The sequence below is a fragment of the Petaurus breviceps genome, unplaced genomic scaffold (assembly GCF_028583685.1).
Source record: "Petaurus breviceps papuanus isolate PSGF00001 unplaced genomic scaffold, PetGlider_PUasm1.0 178, whole genome shotgun sequence".
NCBI lineage: Eukaryota > Metazoa > Chordata > Mammalia > Diprotodontia > Petauridae > Petaurus > Petaurus breviceps.
This window is the reverse complement of record NW_027185777.1, coordinates 25,073,553-25,091,018: the sequence shown is the minus strand read 5'-3', so window position 1 is coordinate 25,091,018 and position 17,466 is coordinate 25,073,553. Positions and strand designations below refer to the sequence as shown.

Genomic DNA, 17,466 nt, shown 5'->3' with positions numbered 1-17,466 from the left:
TTTGTGAATAATCTTGGGATCATATGGCTCAGTTGGACCTCAAGATAAGCTTTCTATAGGTTTATTTTCACTACCACGACATTTTGCTTATTTTTGGACACCATTTGGCTTAGACCTTTTTGCCATCATCCTTCATCCTCCTCCATCATGTTTTACCAGAAAGTTTATATTCTAAAGCAGTTTCATCCTTGGCTACAATGTTTTTCTTCTGAACATGGAATTTATTAGAACAGGTAGTTTCATGGGTCTTTTGGTTTTCTCATTGTGATGATTGTTTTTCATTGGTTATACATGTTCAGGGAATTGGGATCAAGGTTATTGTCTTTTCCTTTTTTTCAATTCTCATTTTCAGTGTCAATAATTCCTTTGAATAGGGTAGGGTAAAGGTGTTGCAGTTCTTAGGAGTATTTTTTTCATTGTTTTGTTTTCTTTTAATTTGATGTTCCTAATTTGACTTCCATATCAATAACCAATCTTCTATGTTAAGATATAGTTAATTTCATTTTTTGTTGTTGTTTTGTACTTATTTTATCTAGTGGCTCCCAACTCTTAATGAAGCAAAATAGTCATGATAAATAAACAAGACTTCTGAGTACTGTCTTTTGCCTTTTTGATATCTCAGATCTGAATTCTATTTTCCATCATGCCTTTTCTTCTTCTTCCACTATGAATACATTTGGATTTAAATAATAGATTTTGAGCTGAAAGGGACTTCAAAAGCCATTGAATCCAACCTTCCCATTTTACAGGTGAGGAAACTGAGAATCCAAAAAGTTGACTTGCCCGAGATCCCATCTAGGTAAGAGGTGGAGTATCCCTGTATATGTTGACTGGGTTTGAAAGACATTATCAAGTTCTTCATAGGAGTTCTCTCCATCTGTATCCTCTACAACAGATATTGATGATTAAGCCACGGTTATCTCTGGGTGCTCATGCTTATTAACAGTGCAAAATGTGATGGCCATGTGCGCCATAATGTGACATTTCCTTATTATTTGGGTTTATGACAAACTTATCAACTCATTTGTGTGGGTCTTCAAGGAGAACTCATTAAGGCCTTCCATTTAGCTTCAGCTCTTCTTTATCTTCTGGCTTCCTTTATCACTAGAATACCAATATTTATGTGGTTTGTTTCTCATGAAATTTATTTCAATTCATTAAATAATCGGATAAATTATATTTAGAAAACTACTGCTACATTAATATTTGTAAATGTTCTAAAACTTTGGGATTCCTAACACCTGCTGTCGTCTTTGCCTCTATTCCACCTCGATGGTTTCAAAAGCAAAAGATGGCCACGCAAGACTGACTGATAATTTTTTTCTTTTTTTAAATGAGTTCTTATGGCAAATAAGTTCATCTATGAGAAGATAGCCTTCTGGTGAGGAGCATCTCCATAGTCATACTGAGCATATTGAACCAACTCTGTTGCTAGCACCATCTTCCCATCACACTTACTTTTCCTCTTTTGGCAATTTTCAACCCCAGAAAACTTTGTTCATGTATCTTATCTCTGTAGCTTCAGGGATTATGATTATTTGAGGGCAGTAGAAAGCACATTCTACTAAACCTAGCTAGAATTTAAGTAAAACTGTTCACAGCATTGGTTACCATTCAGGGAGAGTGAAGGGCTTTCTAGGGAGGTTGGGAATAAAAGTGCCTTTGGCCAGCACATACGTTTTTTTTTTTTTTATAGCAGGGTACTTTTGAAGGACATTCACTGGACATTTCACAAGAAAAGCTTGGAAAGTTGGAGCAGTGCTTGGCATCTGCTACACAGAATTAGATTATCTTAAAGGATAAGAGGCAGCATGAACCAGCGAAAAGAATCTTGGACATGGAGTCACAAGACTGGGGCTTGAATTCTGTCTAAGACATTGAAAAGTGAGGAAAATAATGCTTATACTATGAACCTTACAGGATTATTGTGAGAATAGCAATTTGTAAAACTTAAAGAAGATAATTCTTGGATTGACTGGTTACCTGGTAAGGTCACATTGTAGGGTGCAGAAATGATGAAGCTGTGATGTCTCACTGCCTTTGGAACCCAGTATCCTGGAATCCTGAGAATTTCCCCTTTGTAAAGTTAGTCTAACCCCAACGGAGTAATTATTCTCCATCAGAATTTTCCCTTAAAACTTTAAGTCGAAGCATTAGAGCATGTCTTAGTAATGTTTAATGTAGATAAATACAAAGCAAGAGAGGCATGGAAAAGGAAGGGTGAGTTGTCCCAAAGTCCCAGCATGAGCCAAAGGGACAAGCCAAAAAAATAAAAATATTAAAATTGGTCCTGCTTCTGAACTTTCTGCTATTCTTTTTAAAGGCTCTTGGGCCTAACAGTCACCTCTGTTACCTGATCACACTTTGCAGGCAAAATTGGATCTTAATCATGGCTCAGTGAACTTTATTTCAAAGTCATGTTGTTTGTTTCCTTGGACTGATCTCCATCCAGGCTTCAGATGGGAAATGTCAGTCCTCCTGTCAACATTCAAAATATTTAAATTCCTGGGATACCGGAGATGTTCGAAGAGAGGCAGACAGGAACCGACTGTGTGTGCTCATTACTTCTCTCAAAATGCCATGGGGAAGGGTCAGGGGGAGGCCTTCTCAATCATTTTTTAGCAGTGAAATGGGTAAATAAAGAGATAATGAGGAACAGGAAGCATCTCCTTGCCAAAACACTTTAGTAAGTATATTTGAAACAGAAAGCAGTCAATGGTCATATTATTTCTTCATGGGAAAAGATCTACCTTGTCAATCCAATAAATAACATCGTATGATGAATATAGCTCTGGACTGGAATCCTGTAGACCTGGATGCTAGGACCAGTTAGTTGTATCACTGATTCACTACATGACCTTGGACAAGTCACTTCTCTCCTCATTTGTAAATTACAGAATTTAATTAGACGATCTCCAGTGTCTCTTCCACTTCTAATTTTTTATTCTATTATTACAGATTGATCTAAGAGAGAACTCTCTTACAGATTTATGGGGCAAGTGATTAAACGGATAGTCTGTTGTGTTAATGGGTTCTAAATTTCATCTTGGTGAAGGTTCTTTTTCTCTTTTCTAATATAAATTGTCACTATTTCCTTCTATCCATCCTTCATCAGATAAATATATAATGATTATGAACAGAACTTAGGAGATATCTTGCCCAAGTGTTTCCACTTTGTGGGAATTTGTTGGAAGTTTTTTTTAGGTTGTCCTCAATGTGGCCCTATGCAAGGTGCCCTTACGGCTCCTGCCCTGTCACATGCTTCCCCAGTACTGTATTTTACCTCAAAAGGCAACTCTCCTGAGAAAGCTCTCCTTTGACTCTGCCCAGAGAAATAGTAATGGGATAAGCCTAACTCCTGTGTTAAATGATCCTGCCCACATTGCCATGTGTGACCCTCTCCTGTGATTTCACATGCCTGAATGCCCTTCACTGACTCAGAAGAAAACTTCTAAGCTGTCTGTTATGCCATCTAAGACATTCCGAATGGGGGCCCTGGCTCGGAATGAGAGCTGACCTGCTTAGCAGGGCTAATTGCAATTTGTAAAGCACTCCAACTCAGCCCTAGCCAGCAATGAACCATATATATTCACTGTCCTGGAGCAGAGGCAGTGCCTACGTGACCCAGACAGAGAGAAGAGACAGGTGGAGTGAGACTTTGAAAGCTATTAACAGGACCTGCCTTGGGTTTGACATTAAAGAAAGCCAAGAAGACCTCAGAAAGGGATTTAAAGAGGACAGTGATGATCTTAGCAACTACATTTGGAAAAAGCTGGAAGAGGGAGGGGCTCAAAGAGCTTTGAGAAGAGAATGCTATGTTTGCTAGAGGGAGCAGTCACTCCCCTGGCATTTGGACCCTAGCAATGGGATGAGAGTGAGATTCTTTGACAGCAGCATCAAAGTCAATAGTCAAAGGTGCATATGTGGTGGGGAGGATGAGACAACCAAATCGAAACCATTGAAAGAGAAGAATTAGATGATCTCGCAAAGAGTGGGGCAATGGGAAGGGGGGAGTTGGCCAGAGGAGGGGGAGCTCAGTCTTCCTTGTGCAAGCTTTGAGCATCTGGTAAAAACCTCCTGGTTGGAATGCCAGAGAGTCAGTTTGGATAGATGACTGCCTAGAGGGAGAAATTGCTTTTCAGGTTTGTCTGGCTGTGAAATGAAAGATACAGGCTCCCTTCCTCTTTTATTACATAACCTGTTTCAGTCACCTTCTTTCTTTGTCATTCTCTCACGTGGGAGCATCACCAAGCCTACAGGGGAAGAACTTCCAGGATGGGGACCCTGGGGAATGCATTTCAGCAGAGGTCAGTCAATCACAGATAGAGGTAGATGATAGATACATGGTTTTCCTGAAGTCAGTTAATTCCTGGGCCTTTCTTTTGCAATAGGATGTGTAGCTTGCTCTGGCTGCAGCAAAAGAGATTCATAATTATTAGCCTGTCAGCTTGAGAATGCCCATTCCCATAAGGTCATTGACAGACAGATTTCAGTGACAATTCCTTATGTTTCCATGGCATGGATCTCAGACAAACTGAGAACATCACCTAGCCTCCTGAATGACAGTCTGAGGAAGAAGGAAGAAAGCAGGAAGCATTCATCCTCCTTCTGCTTACTTAGTGGTCAGCTTTCAGGTTTAGGAAATTGTCCAAGGTCACCTAGGAATGAAAACTTAATTCCTAGGCTAGTTCTCAGTCCTCCCCTCCTGCCTCAAAAACTGGATTTTCTGATCAATGACCTTATTTCCCAGAAGGGTAATACACACTAAAAACTATAGTCAAAGACCTGCTCAAAATAGCCTCAGAAAATTTACAAGCCAGTGTAAATTTGCTTGTAAGTTGCTGGTGGGTGGCAGAGTAGCCCAGGAAAGTACTCTGGATTTGGAATCAGAAGAGGAAGGCGTTTGAAATCAGAGGATTTGGGTTTAAATTCATGCTTAGTCACTTTCTGTCTGTGTCATCATGTCCAAGTCACTTAAATGTTCTAGCCTTCTGATTCTAGGTTGGACAAGATTACTTCCATGGTCACCTTCACTTGGGTCTGAGTCACATAGGTCACTAGATGACCTTTCTAGTGGTATGACTATAGGTAGGTCATCCTAACTTCTTTAAGTTTATTATCCCTCGCATTTTACAAATGAGAAATTTATACAAATGGGGATGATAATGTATTTATCTGCTTCACAGGATTGTAGGAAATTACTGTATTGCATCTTGTAGTGCTCTATAAATGTAAGCTTTATTATTGCAAAGCTTTAAATGTCCTCTTTAATGGGGCGGGGGGGGAGTAAAAAGACTATTTCTATAGTGAAATATTCTAAATACTGAAAGTCATCTCCTGAGGTGTTGAAACTCGAAGTCAGAATGTTTTTGTTAGTGGATAGATTTTTGCATGATCCTTCTGACATTACCCTTTTAATTTCCCTGAAAAACTACAAGTATTCTGGGGGAAGGTTGCATAATGCAAAAAGCGCTGGATTTGGCATCAGAAGACCTGCGTTTTATGACTTCATTCAAGTTGTTTAATGTTTCTTTTCTTGGTTTCCTTATCTATAAAATGGAAATAATTGTAGCTGCCCTGTGAACCACAGACAGTTGATATGTGAAAGATGTATATATGCTATAAATGGTATTGTTCTCTTCTGATCCTTTAGTGGTTCCTGATCTCAAGGATGTGGATGTCCTTCCTACTAGCGTAGGCTCCTTCACCTGCTTGTGATGATTTTTAAAAGTCCTTTCCCTTGGGGCGGCCAGGTGGCAAGCAAGAGCACCGGATCGGTTCTGGCCTCAGATACTTAATACCCACACAAAATAACTGGCCGTGGAACCTTGAGCAAGTTACTTAACCCCAATTGCTTTAAAAAAAAAAAAGTCCTTTCCCTCTCTAAAGAAAATGCTCAGCTTCTACTTTTTTGGTATCACTTACACATTTATTTTTATTTACACTACTTCTTGTGCCTTTTCTTTTTGCAGAGGGGCTCTTTTTTGGCTTCGAGTGATCTCTGTTTGCCAACTCTTGTCTTTATTTCACTGGGAATGGAGTGGGAAGCAAAGCTTTTGTTCTTGAAATCAAAATTTAAACAAACACATAATCACATGAATTTCCATGTAATGTACTATAATAGATTACAAACCAAAAGTTAGGAAAAGATAACTTTTAAGGATAAAATTCCATTACCCAATACCACTCATTTGAGTCTGATAAAATATGAAGTCAGTTCCTTTCTGTTTAAGTAAGTGCAGTCAACTCTACTCAACTGCATCCAAATGACTTTGGAGTACTAGAATAACCATGAAGTAACCCTTGCTTAGCAACTCTCTTAAGATCCAACCGAGATCATTATTGGGCCATCAGCATTTGGTAGGCCCTGGGACAGTACTCCCATTAGTCTCTTCTCTTTCTTTCACAACTGGATTCTTACTGTATTACTTCCTTATGGACACTTCAATGAAGAACATTTCATTCTTTGTAAAAGCTCAAAGTATAGAGATGGTCCAGTCTATGATCCAAATCAGAGGTATCAACTATGCTTCCCTTGGACCACATGCAGCTGCAACTCTGTAACTGGGAAATGTTTAGCAAAATAAATAAAAATACAATAGAATATGTATAATATTACATTTTATAACTAAGTCAACATGTAGCTCTCCAGGATCCTTACGTATAGATTAGTGGCCCCCATTTCTGTTTGTGTGGAAGCACTAGTCTAATAGATCACCTGAAATTAAACCAACTAGACCAGAATGTAAGGTAGCAATGATTAGAAAGAATGGTGTCTAGAGTTAGAGTTAGCCAGCCAAATCCTGGCTCTGCTTAACCTCCTGTGTGACCTTCAGTCATTGAACCTCTCTGGGTCTCTGTTTCCTGATCTAGAAATTCTAGCATGATCAATCCTATAGCAGTTACAACTAGAGAGTGAAAACTAGTTGGACTTGGGGCTAACCTTGGTCAGAATTGTGAAGTAGCACAGATATGCTTTCAGAATCATATGGCTGCCTTGCCCAGTCCTTTTCCTATTCCCCATATTGGTGTTCATCAGGGAAGTACAACACATAGACCCTATCAAAACTTATTGATCGGAGGCCCTTGTCTTTCTGGGACTTGTTCTCTGCTAGTTAGGTAGCCTAATTCAAGCAACTAGGTGGGATGGAATGCTGAACCTGGAATCAGGAAGACCTGAGTTCAAATCTGGCCTTAGAGACTTCCTAGCTGTGAGTCATGGGACAAGTAATTTAATCTCAGCCAGCCTCAGTTTCCCATCTGTGAAAGGGCAATAATTATAGGACTTACTTCCAAGGTTGTCGTGAGGATTAAATGTAATAATATTCATAAAGCACTTTGCAAACCTTACAGGGCCATGTAAATGCAGAGAAGGCATTTATTTGCAGGCTGATAGTTTGTATTTCTGTTTCTATATGACATTTAGCAGGGACTTCAGTGGCTTCATCCATATAAGTTTGTTCCATGGGAATTTCAGATCACCAGAACAAATCATTTTCAGAGTGTACCACATAAGCAACTAACTATGGCTGGCCCTTGATTGCCATGATAGCTTTAAGGATATGGACTCAAGGTTGACATAAGTCACAGAAACATTCCTGGGGTCAAAGAATCAGAGAACTTTAAACATTTGGAAGGCACCTTGGGAGTCACCATGTCTTCAATTCACTCATTTAACAGATGAAGAAAAAAACTTGCCCACCTTAGAAAGTTCTGTTCAGGTTAATTGTTAATCCTTGCCATCTGGCAAAGATAAACCTCACCCTAGCTTATTTTCCATCCATATTCTGCCCAAAATTAGAGGAGACAGAGCTCCCTCTGACACCAGTGCTTCCATGAACCTACGAGCAGATGAGACCTCTCATCCTGTCAGCGTGTAACAAATTATGTCCAGCACAAGTATGGTAATTTTGTGGCAGTTGCTGCTCAGCTGAAGAATGAGATGAGGTGACCAAATATGTAATTTCTGTGTTTCAACTGTTCTCTACTACATCATTATCTTGAAATAGAAAATAAGGTATGAGCAAAATTGTTAGGGGGCAGTTTTCTCTTGTTCTTGCTGGACGTCTGGAAACCTCTATGTCTTCAAGCTGCCTAGGAAGTGCAGCTTTCAAATATTAAGGACCGTCATTTCCATTGGTCTTCTTGCCTGCCCCATGTTATTTACAGGGGCTGAATCAGAATAAGTCCATTCCAAATTGCTTGTGTAATTACCCAATTTATATGCACAAAGGTGGGCTGCCATTCATAAAAATGAATGCAGCCCCAAATTGTCCAGGTGAGACTGGGTCAAAATATGGTTCTTGTTTGACACATTCCTCCCTGTGCAGGGACAAAGCTCTTTTAAATGGGCTACAAATCTTAGTTTTTCCTCAATGCTGCTGAAATTTTCACTTGTGGAACTCAATTACGTAGGCACTTAAATCCAGAAGAGTTTGGATTCCACAGAGTAATGAAAATCACAGAATAGCAGAGTTGCAAGGACCCTCAGAGCCCATCCAGTCTGATTTGTACCCAAATAGGAATCTCTTTCAGAACATTTCTCACAAGTGCTCATCCATCCCATCTGCAGACTCGATCTAGCAGGATCTAGTTTTTGTTTTCTTTTGTTTTTCCAATGAAAAAAATAACAACACTATAGCCAGCATTTCCCAATTACACAAGAATGCTATACCAGGGTTTTTTTTTGTTTTTTTTTTAAGCCGGGCCAAATGAGATGACATGATGAAAATAGTCTTTAAATTTTTTTTCCATTTTTTAAAGGAAGATTAACCTGGAGGAGAGGCTGCATGACATAGTTTATAGCCAGCCTAGGAGTTAGGAAGTCCTGAGTTCAAGTCCTCTGTGTGACATGTATAAACTGTATGACTTGGAGTAAGTCACTTATTGTTTCAAGACCTGTCAGGCAACTCAGAAAGACTCTGCATTGCAGAGAAGTAGCCATTCTACATTAGTAGAGGGAGTTTCCTCACTAGAAGTTCTCTGCATCAATGATGTCACAGCTCTAAACTCTTTCTCCTTCTTATAGGAAAAATTGAAGAGTCGTATGCTGTAGGTAGAGAAAGCAACCTTTCCCAACAAAGGGGTTCAGCAGTGCAGTTGGAGGGGTGTTATTGAGAATGGAAAGAAAGATATGAATATAAGATATTCCTCATCAGTGGGTAAGTGGTAGGGAGGATTCAGGACCTCCTTGGCCCATATGAAGTCTGAAACAAGTTAGTATCTATCCCGATTTGGAAAAGTATGTAGAGTGCCCTAACACACACACAGACACAGACACACACACAGAGGAAAGATAGGCATATTAGCAGTGAAGAGAAGGCTGACCACTATGCAGTGTTCAAGTGTTTATGGGCCACGGAGCATTCACATGTGGAAGTCATAAATCAAAGCAGGTCTAGGGCTCAGGGTTTTGACATTAAGAGTTTATACCACTACTTCCAATGGACCTGAATTGTACTAGGTGGCTAAATAACTGAAGGTAGACAAAAATATTGAACTTTAAAACACTCTGATGTTAATATCTCTGGAATATTGTTTCCCATCTTCAGCATCTGGCCAGTCTTCCCAGATGCCCTTCCCCTTTCCTCCCCTTTTCCTTGGCTAACAAACGTAAGAAATCATGACTAGATGTTCAAAAATCTTTTCCTAAATGTGTTCTTGTTATGACCAGGGAAACAATAGTGTGAAGGGGAGGGGAGGGGAGCAGGGTAGGCATTTCACCTGGGGACCACATGGATTATTGACATTTAAAAAGTCCCATTGACTAGGTCCCATTAAAGAAAAAAATGCCTTCCACCCTGAGCATAGTTCTGTGTCTGGATTGCCCTGGCTAGTGCCCAGTGATGACAAGGGGAAAGCTGGCAGTTCATCAAATGACAAAGACGTGAAACACTGAAGTTATGCAACACTCATATCTGCCTTACGTTCACATCTATTAAAAACTGCTTGATACCAAGATAGGCTCTGTCTTTCAGCCTGGTGGGGCTTTTTTTTAGCTCATCAAAGTACTTACTCTTGAGGTAGGCAAGCGTCCAAAGGACTTGGTCTTGAAATATACACAGCTACCAGACTAGTGTTTCTGTGTGGATTGCAAAGAAAATTCAGCCTCTCCTTCCCCCTTTTCTCCCCCCCCCATGCTCCCCCAGTCCTGTTTGTCTAGTTCGTTGCCATGAGCTCTCATTTATTCAACAATCTGTATAAATTTAACATCAAATGATTAATGATTTCCCTGCCAAATTCAAGGAGACAATTGCACTTAAGCCCCTCTGATAGCAATAGCATATTTAAAAGTCTAATTTAACAGTAACATGCTTGGCTTTTCAATTCATCCTGATTTGCCTTATCTTCACATCAACTCAGGAGATTTTTCTGCCAGTGCCTTCGAGCATCTGCTTTTCCACCTCTTGGTTTATAGGGACATCCCCAGGTCCTTCTGAAGGAAAGATGGTCATGTACCAAAAGGTCAAAACGTGCCCTCTTTCCTTTGGCAAGACAAAGACGTTAATGTTCCTGACAACACTAAGGGCAAGCTCCCCAACCAGTCAGAGTGTTGATTTTGAACAGTCACTGTGTGAGGAATTTTCTCAATTGCACCTTCCTGATAGGGAAAGTGAATTCCAAACCTGAGGCCAACTCTTTGAAGATAGTGGGAAAAATAAATACTTTAGGCAAATAATCCTTTCTAGCTGCAAGAAAAATATATCTATTAATAAAATAAAAATGTTGTGCAAATATTTCTTTTAAGAGAGGCAATAAAAATGATAAGGTGCTTTGTACAAAAGCCTCTGGCCCATTGTAAATGTCCTCTGTCACTAAAAATGCCACATTAACCCCAGAGTAAACCTCTTATATGACGAGATCTCATCAGTCTTAGACTCTGGGTGGAAACTTTTGAAATTGAGGTTCTGTGAACTCATTTAAAGGTCTAGTGAGAGATGCAATCTGTCCGCTGCTCAGGTTCTATCTTTTTGTGTTTCAAAGGACCTGGGTCTAAGGAAAAGAAAGAAATAGAGAGAAGGGAGGGTAGAGGAACTGGTTGAACATTCATTTCCAATATAATTCATGATCATCCAGTATCACTATCATTTTATAGTCATTAGTTTGATCATGATCAATAGAGGGAAGGAGCTTTAGTGAGCAAGAAGGGATTTGTTTCATTCTGCAGACCTCCAGAATAGCAATTCTGTTTTGAGAAGGGCTCTGACCCTGACTAGTTCCACCGAAATGGCCATCTTCCATATTGCCTTAGTCCCAGAATCTTTGAAATGACTTCATAAACACTTTCTCCCTGGATTCTCATAACAATCCTTTATACTGTCACTTTTTTATTGATGACAAAATGGAAGCAGACAGGAGAGATCCAAATACGGTGTGATGAGGAGGAGGGACGAGCACAAGCATTTACATGGCACTTGGTGCCACGTGCGAGGCATTGTGCTAAGAGCTGTACAAATAGTATTTCATTTGGTTCTCACAACAGCCCCAAGAGGCAGGTGTTATTTTATCTCTATTTTTTAAAAGTTTTAAAATTTATTTTTATCTTAAATACAAAATAAGAAAAGAAAAAAGAAAGATTGCCTTGTACACAGCAGAACGAAAGAGAGGATAAAGCAACAAATTTCCATTTCAAGGAAACCTGTATAATGAGTATTATGTGTTATTTTCAAAGCTGTCGGTCTTTTCTTTTGCTTCCTTGTATGTTTTCTTTTGTGCTTTTTATTTTATTTTTTTTCTCCTTCCTCTCCCTCCTATAAGGCTAGAATTAAGCTCAGATAAACATATACATACACATACATAGATATTGATAAACCTATATCTATACACATTCAAATGCATAGATGTAAGACTGTGTTATCCTTATTTCTACTTGTCATCTGTTTTTCTGAAGGTGAGTAACATCTTCCTTCATAAATCCAAGTCTTTCCATGCTTTCTAAATCCAGTAGCTCATCATTTCTTACTCCATCACAATACTTTGGCCCAATCGCATTCTGTCTAGGAGATTATCTATAAGAGTTTTCCCTAATTTTCCTCATTCTCTCTATTCTTGACTACATGGGTTTTATTTATACAGGAAATTTTAAATTTAAAATAGTCAAAATTATCCATTTTATACTTCAACACTGCTCTTACTTTATAATATGGTTTAGGGTCTGATGCTACTAAATCTAGTTCCTTCCCATCTTTTTTTCCCCTGGTTTCCTTGAAGTTCCCTCTGCTCTTTCAAATGAATACTGTTATTATTTTTTTCTGACTCAGTAAGATAATTTTAAAATAATTTAATATTTATTAATTATTATATAATATGATTATTTTATTATTATAATAATTATTATGTAATTAATAATATAATTATTAATATTTAATTATTATGGCATTACATAAATAGATTGAGTAAAATTGTCAGCTTTATTATATTAGCTTTACCTACCCATGCACAATAAATATTACAGCAATTATTTGTATCTAATTTTGTATAAAAGCTGTTTTGTGTTTATATTTTAATAGTTTCTGTGTCTGTTTTGGCATATTTTTTATTCCACCTCCATATTTTGCATGGTCGAAAACTATTGATTAATTCTCTGTACTTGAGGAAACTGAAGCAAACAGAAATCACATAGCTTGTAAGTATCTGAGTCTGGATTTGATCTTGTCTTCCTGACTCCAGGCTCCACTGTACCTAACTGTCTCTACAAATGAAGAAAAGAGCAATGGACTTCCATTCTGAAGATGTGGATTCATTGACCAGTGGTCACCCCACAGGCATATCTCTTTGAGACTCAGTGTCCCTACTGTGGTTTTTTCAAAAGTAGCTTAATGAGGTGAGTACTTTAATATTTCAGCTAATCTGTCATCTGTAGGAAGTGGGGATGCTAGGCATCTATGCTTCCCTTCCTCCCCATTGTAAACAAAATGCTTTGTTAACTTTCCAGTGTCTTATAAATGATAGCTATTCTTACTTAGCCCCCGCAGGAGCAGGGCTTTGGACTCTAACACAAACTTGACGTGTTTTGCCCAAGATGGGCTCAGCTCCTACCAGCTGCTCAGACCCTGTCAGAAGGGGAATGGCATCTTTCCCCCTTCTCCTTCCAGTTTTCTGTCCATCTAGTCAGCCTGCAGTTTCTTCTTTCATTCCCATAAGCTTGCTTATTTTATCTTTGTCCTGCTCCCAAGGCACTGTTATTGCCAGGGGTGATCACACAGCAGGTGTCTTGTGGTAGCTACTAATCTGTATGGGCAGCAGGTAACTGCATGAATGCACAATTCTAATCTTAGCTCTGAGGCTTGGGGGGGGGGGGAGAAGATGCCAGTAGAGTCTTGGGCCACATATTTGGAAGCTTGGATTTATAATCTATACCTTTCCTGTATCCCTGGAGAATTTCTATTGAGATTTTTTTTGTTTGATTTATATTTTCTGCTTTGGCTTGACCCCTGAATATGAATACCTTTAATTATAATTCAATTATATCAACATGCTATTTTAAATGCTGGGCACAAACAGGGTTATTTGAAGATATGCATTAGTTTATTAAGAAGGGCAGATTAAGAAATAGTTGCAAAGAACATAACCAATGGGCCAGAGGCACACCTGCAAAAAAAAAAAAAAACCTGCAGAAGGATTTTCCCAAACTGCATAATTTTGTGGAACATTAAATTAGCTCCTCATGCTTTGAAATGTTCCACTTGCTGGCTCTGCGGGTATTTTCAAGAGGAATGCAAATAAGGGGCCATATGTAAAAGGTTTCAGAGAAGTGACCCCATCAGGAATGCTCCATTTAACGTGTGGACTGGGGTGGTCAACATGGTTTTGTGTTCCGGCTTTGGAGGAAGAGGAAGGGGAAGGGTTGAAATGGCTAAACATCCTAAGGCCTAGATGTAGTATTAGGGGAACAGGTAAACACAGAATTTCGAACAGATTTGATCTCAGGTCTAATTCCTGAGAAACGCCCATGGGGAGAGAGGCTTAGACTGAATAGGAAGAAAGAGAACCTCACTTGCCCCTCCTAAAGTTTCATTACTCTAGTCTTCAGTACCTGAGAGCTGTCCAGTTCATGACTATTGCTGTCACTACCACCATACCTGGCCAATGGGATTACTCTGATCCCTCCAGCACTATAGGGCTGGGTGTGGGTAGAGTCTTTCTACCCTTAGTTGGCTAAGGTTTTTGTTGTTTTTGATGTTTTTTTTACAAGTGGTTTTATGACGTATATCAGTGTTTGAATGGATCAGTGACTCAATTCACATGAGTACTTCCGCCATCATTGAAAACTGACACACCTGTGCCTCTTTACCTCTGAGATTTTTGTGCTTGTCCTCCCATGATTTCTCCTTTGGGGTCCTTAACCTTGTCTAGTGAGGATTATGGACTCCTCCTCAGAAGAATGTTCTTAAATGCATAAATTTAACTGCATAAGATTACATTGAAACATAGTTATCAAAATATAAAAAAAACAAAAACAGGTCCATCACTCCCAGGTTATGAATCCTTTAAGATACTAGATCTCTTGACTTTGTATGAATATCAAGTGAGCATATAGACAATCTCTTGATCATCCTTTATGCTACCTATGTGATCTACCCAAATCCTTTCTCTGGGACTGTATCTCTAGGGTGATCTTCCTTAGGGTCCCGCACAGACTTCTTATTCCCACCATGTTGCTTTGTTGCCTAGTGGATAGTGTATTGGCATTAGCATCAAGAAAACCTGGGTCTAAATCCCATCTCGTATACTTATTAGCTTGAACACTTAGTCTCCCAGGACTCAGTTTCCTCATCTGTAAATGAAGGGAATGGTCCTATTGACATATGTTCCCTTCCAGCTCTAAATTAAAGAGTTTAGAATCTTATGCGTCTCTCCATTATCCTGAGTGTAAACCTACAACTTTAACACTTTGGAGATGGTGGGTATTCCATGATTAATGACTATACAGTATCTCTGAAAGAATATTAAATTTTAAAAGGTGGTGAAACTTGGGATTTTTACAAACATTCAACATTTTGCCAAATTCAATCCTATTGGCTGTTTTACTCCAATTCTGTGTCTGGTTAGTTTTCTGTCTGTAACATCTGTATGAGATTTATTTGTTAACAAAGATTTTTTCCCCATTTTTTTTGTCCATTTGTTGCCCCTCTTCTAGTTTTATCCTTAAATTATCTTGCAATTATATGACTTATTGTGGACTTCTTTCCTCCTTCATTGCTTATTGCTATTTTAGGAGATGACAGCTTATATTCTTTTACCATTCTCCTTCATAAAAATTCCATTTGCTTTTAACTTTTTCTTTATTATTTATTCTGAATGTAAACAGCAAAAAATTCCATATATACAGTAGAACAAAAAAGGGAATTACATATGAAACATTAATTTCCTTTTCTTATTGCTTGCTTTTTTTAAAAAGTATACAGTAAATTCTATATACTACTTTTATAATGGTCATTTTTGTCCATGTTTCCTTCTGAATTTTCTTCTGTACTATACATTAAAAATATGTCAAAGGTTCCCTTTTTTTGGAGGGAGAGGAATATCACCATTGATAAATTTTTCTTTCCTTCTCCAAATATTAACAGAGGTGAAGAGGGGGAGGGGCAAACCCTTGTAACAAATATGTAGTCAAGTAAAAAAAAAAATCTACACAATGACCATGTCCAAAAACATACTTCTTTCTGCACCTTGAGTATATCTCTGTCACGAGGTCAGCAACATTTTTCATCAAAAGTCTTACGGAGCTGTGGTTGGTCTTTGCTTTGATCAGAAGTCTTTAGTTTTACAAAGTAGTTTCTCTTTGCAATGTTGTTGTCCTTGTAAGAATTACAGGGTCAGAATCCAGGTTCTGATCACTTCACTCTGTATCAGTTCATCCTATCCCAGGTTCTCTGAAATTATATCTTTTGTCATCCCTTATGGTACAACCATAATCCATTACATTTATATACCTCGATCTGTTCAATGATTTTCCGATTTATGGCTACCCCTTTGTCTCTAGTTCTTTTTCTCCCTCCCTTTTGATATCCCTTTCAGGATAGCGAAGTTTGTTTTCCTTTTTCCTTGTTTCTCTTGCTGGTGCTATGCTCCTTCTTCTTCTTCCACCTCCCTATTCTTTCTCATTTCCTTATTGAGTTTGAAGTATTTCTACACCGAGCTATTTATGTGTATGTGTGTGTTCAACCCTCACTTATACAGTTCAGAGAAGGGTGAGGTTTGTCTGATGCCTACACACTCCTCTCTATTCTCCATGTTTATATTATCTTTTTATATATCCCAATTATGAAAACAACAGTTTTTTTCACCCAATATTCTTCTTCTAATTGCAATATTTTATTCCTTCCTACCTTCCTTCCTTCTCTTTTCTTTCTTCAAATTCTCAGAACAACCTCACCACCACTTCCCATCCCCACAAGCTCTGTTTTTCCTTAATTAATGTCCTTAAGACTCTGAGCACATTAAACTTCTGAAGGGATATTCTTTTCTTCACCAGCTGTTAAGAAACCAGCACTCTATCATCCTATAACTCCATCAAACTGCTTAAACAAAATCACCTTTCCAGATTTTTTTTTTTGATTCTTGTGTTTGTATTTCAAAGTTCTTACTCAACTCTGGTCTTTTCATTGGAAAGTTTAAAAGTTTTCAATTCCAGTAAAGATTTATTTTTTTCCCTCTGGAATTATACCCAGATTTGTAGAGTAAATTATTTTTGGCGGTAAGCCCACATATTTTGCCTTTTGGTATATTACATTCCAAGCTCCCTTCTTATTTTGAGTAGAACCTACCAGGTCACGTTTGATCCTGACTGTGGCTCCTTGGTACTTGAGCCCCTGGTTGTTTGCACCCTTTTTTTCACCTGATGTAGAAGCTCTAGAATCAGGAAGACTCATTTTCCTAAATTCAAATCAGGCCTCAGATACTTACTAACTGTGTGACCCTGGGTAAGTCACTTAACATTGGCTCATTTTGCAGACCTCTAAAATGAGCTGGAGAAGGAAATGGCAAATTACTCCGGTATCTTTGCCAAGAAAACCCAAAATGGGGTCACAAAGAATAGTATACAACTGAAAAAAAACAGACTACAACAATCTACAATGTCAGAGGCTTCAGAAAGGTCAATAAGGATGAGGATAGAGAAAATCCCATTAAATTTAGTGATTCAGAGGTCATTAGTAACTTTGGAGTAAACAGTTTCAGTTGAATGAAAAATTTGGTTGTCAGATTGCAGAGAGTTAAAAAAAGAGTGAGAAGAAAGGAGGTAGACCCCAATTATAGATGATCTAGCAGAAACATTATATTTTCTTCTATTTTAAAATCTTTTGATTTTGTTCTGAGATTTCTTGCTGTCTCATGGAGACACTGATTTCTATCTGTTGCATTTCACTTTCCAGGGAGTCCATTACTTGTGCAAGATTATATTTTCTGTTCCAAACTTTGTTTTCTATCCAATTCTTTCCTCTAGAACTTCCATTTATCCTAATC

The 17,466-nt window shown here is 38.4% G+C and overlaps 1 long non-coding RNA gene across 1 annotated transcript in view; it reads left to right on the top strand.

The window, feature by feature from the left end:
* Window positions 1-17,466, top strand: part of LOC138159790 (uncharacterized) — a 141,823-nt gene that overhangs the window by 51,133 nt on the left and 73,224 nt on the right. Inside the window, exon 2 of the long non-coding RNA XR_011167978.1 lies at window positions 12,670-12,823. This is a non-coding gene — a long non-coding RNA (uncharacterized lncRNA). The remainder of the gene's footprint in view (window positions 1-12,669; window positions 12,824-17,466) is intronic.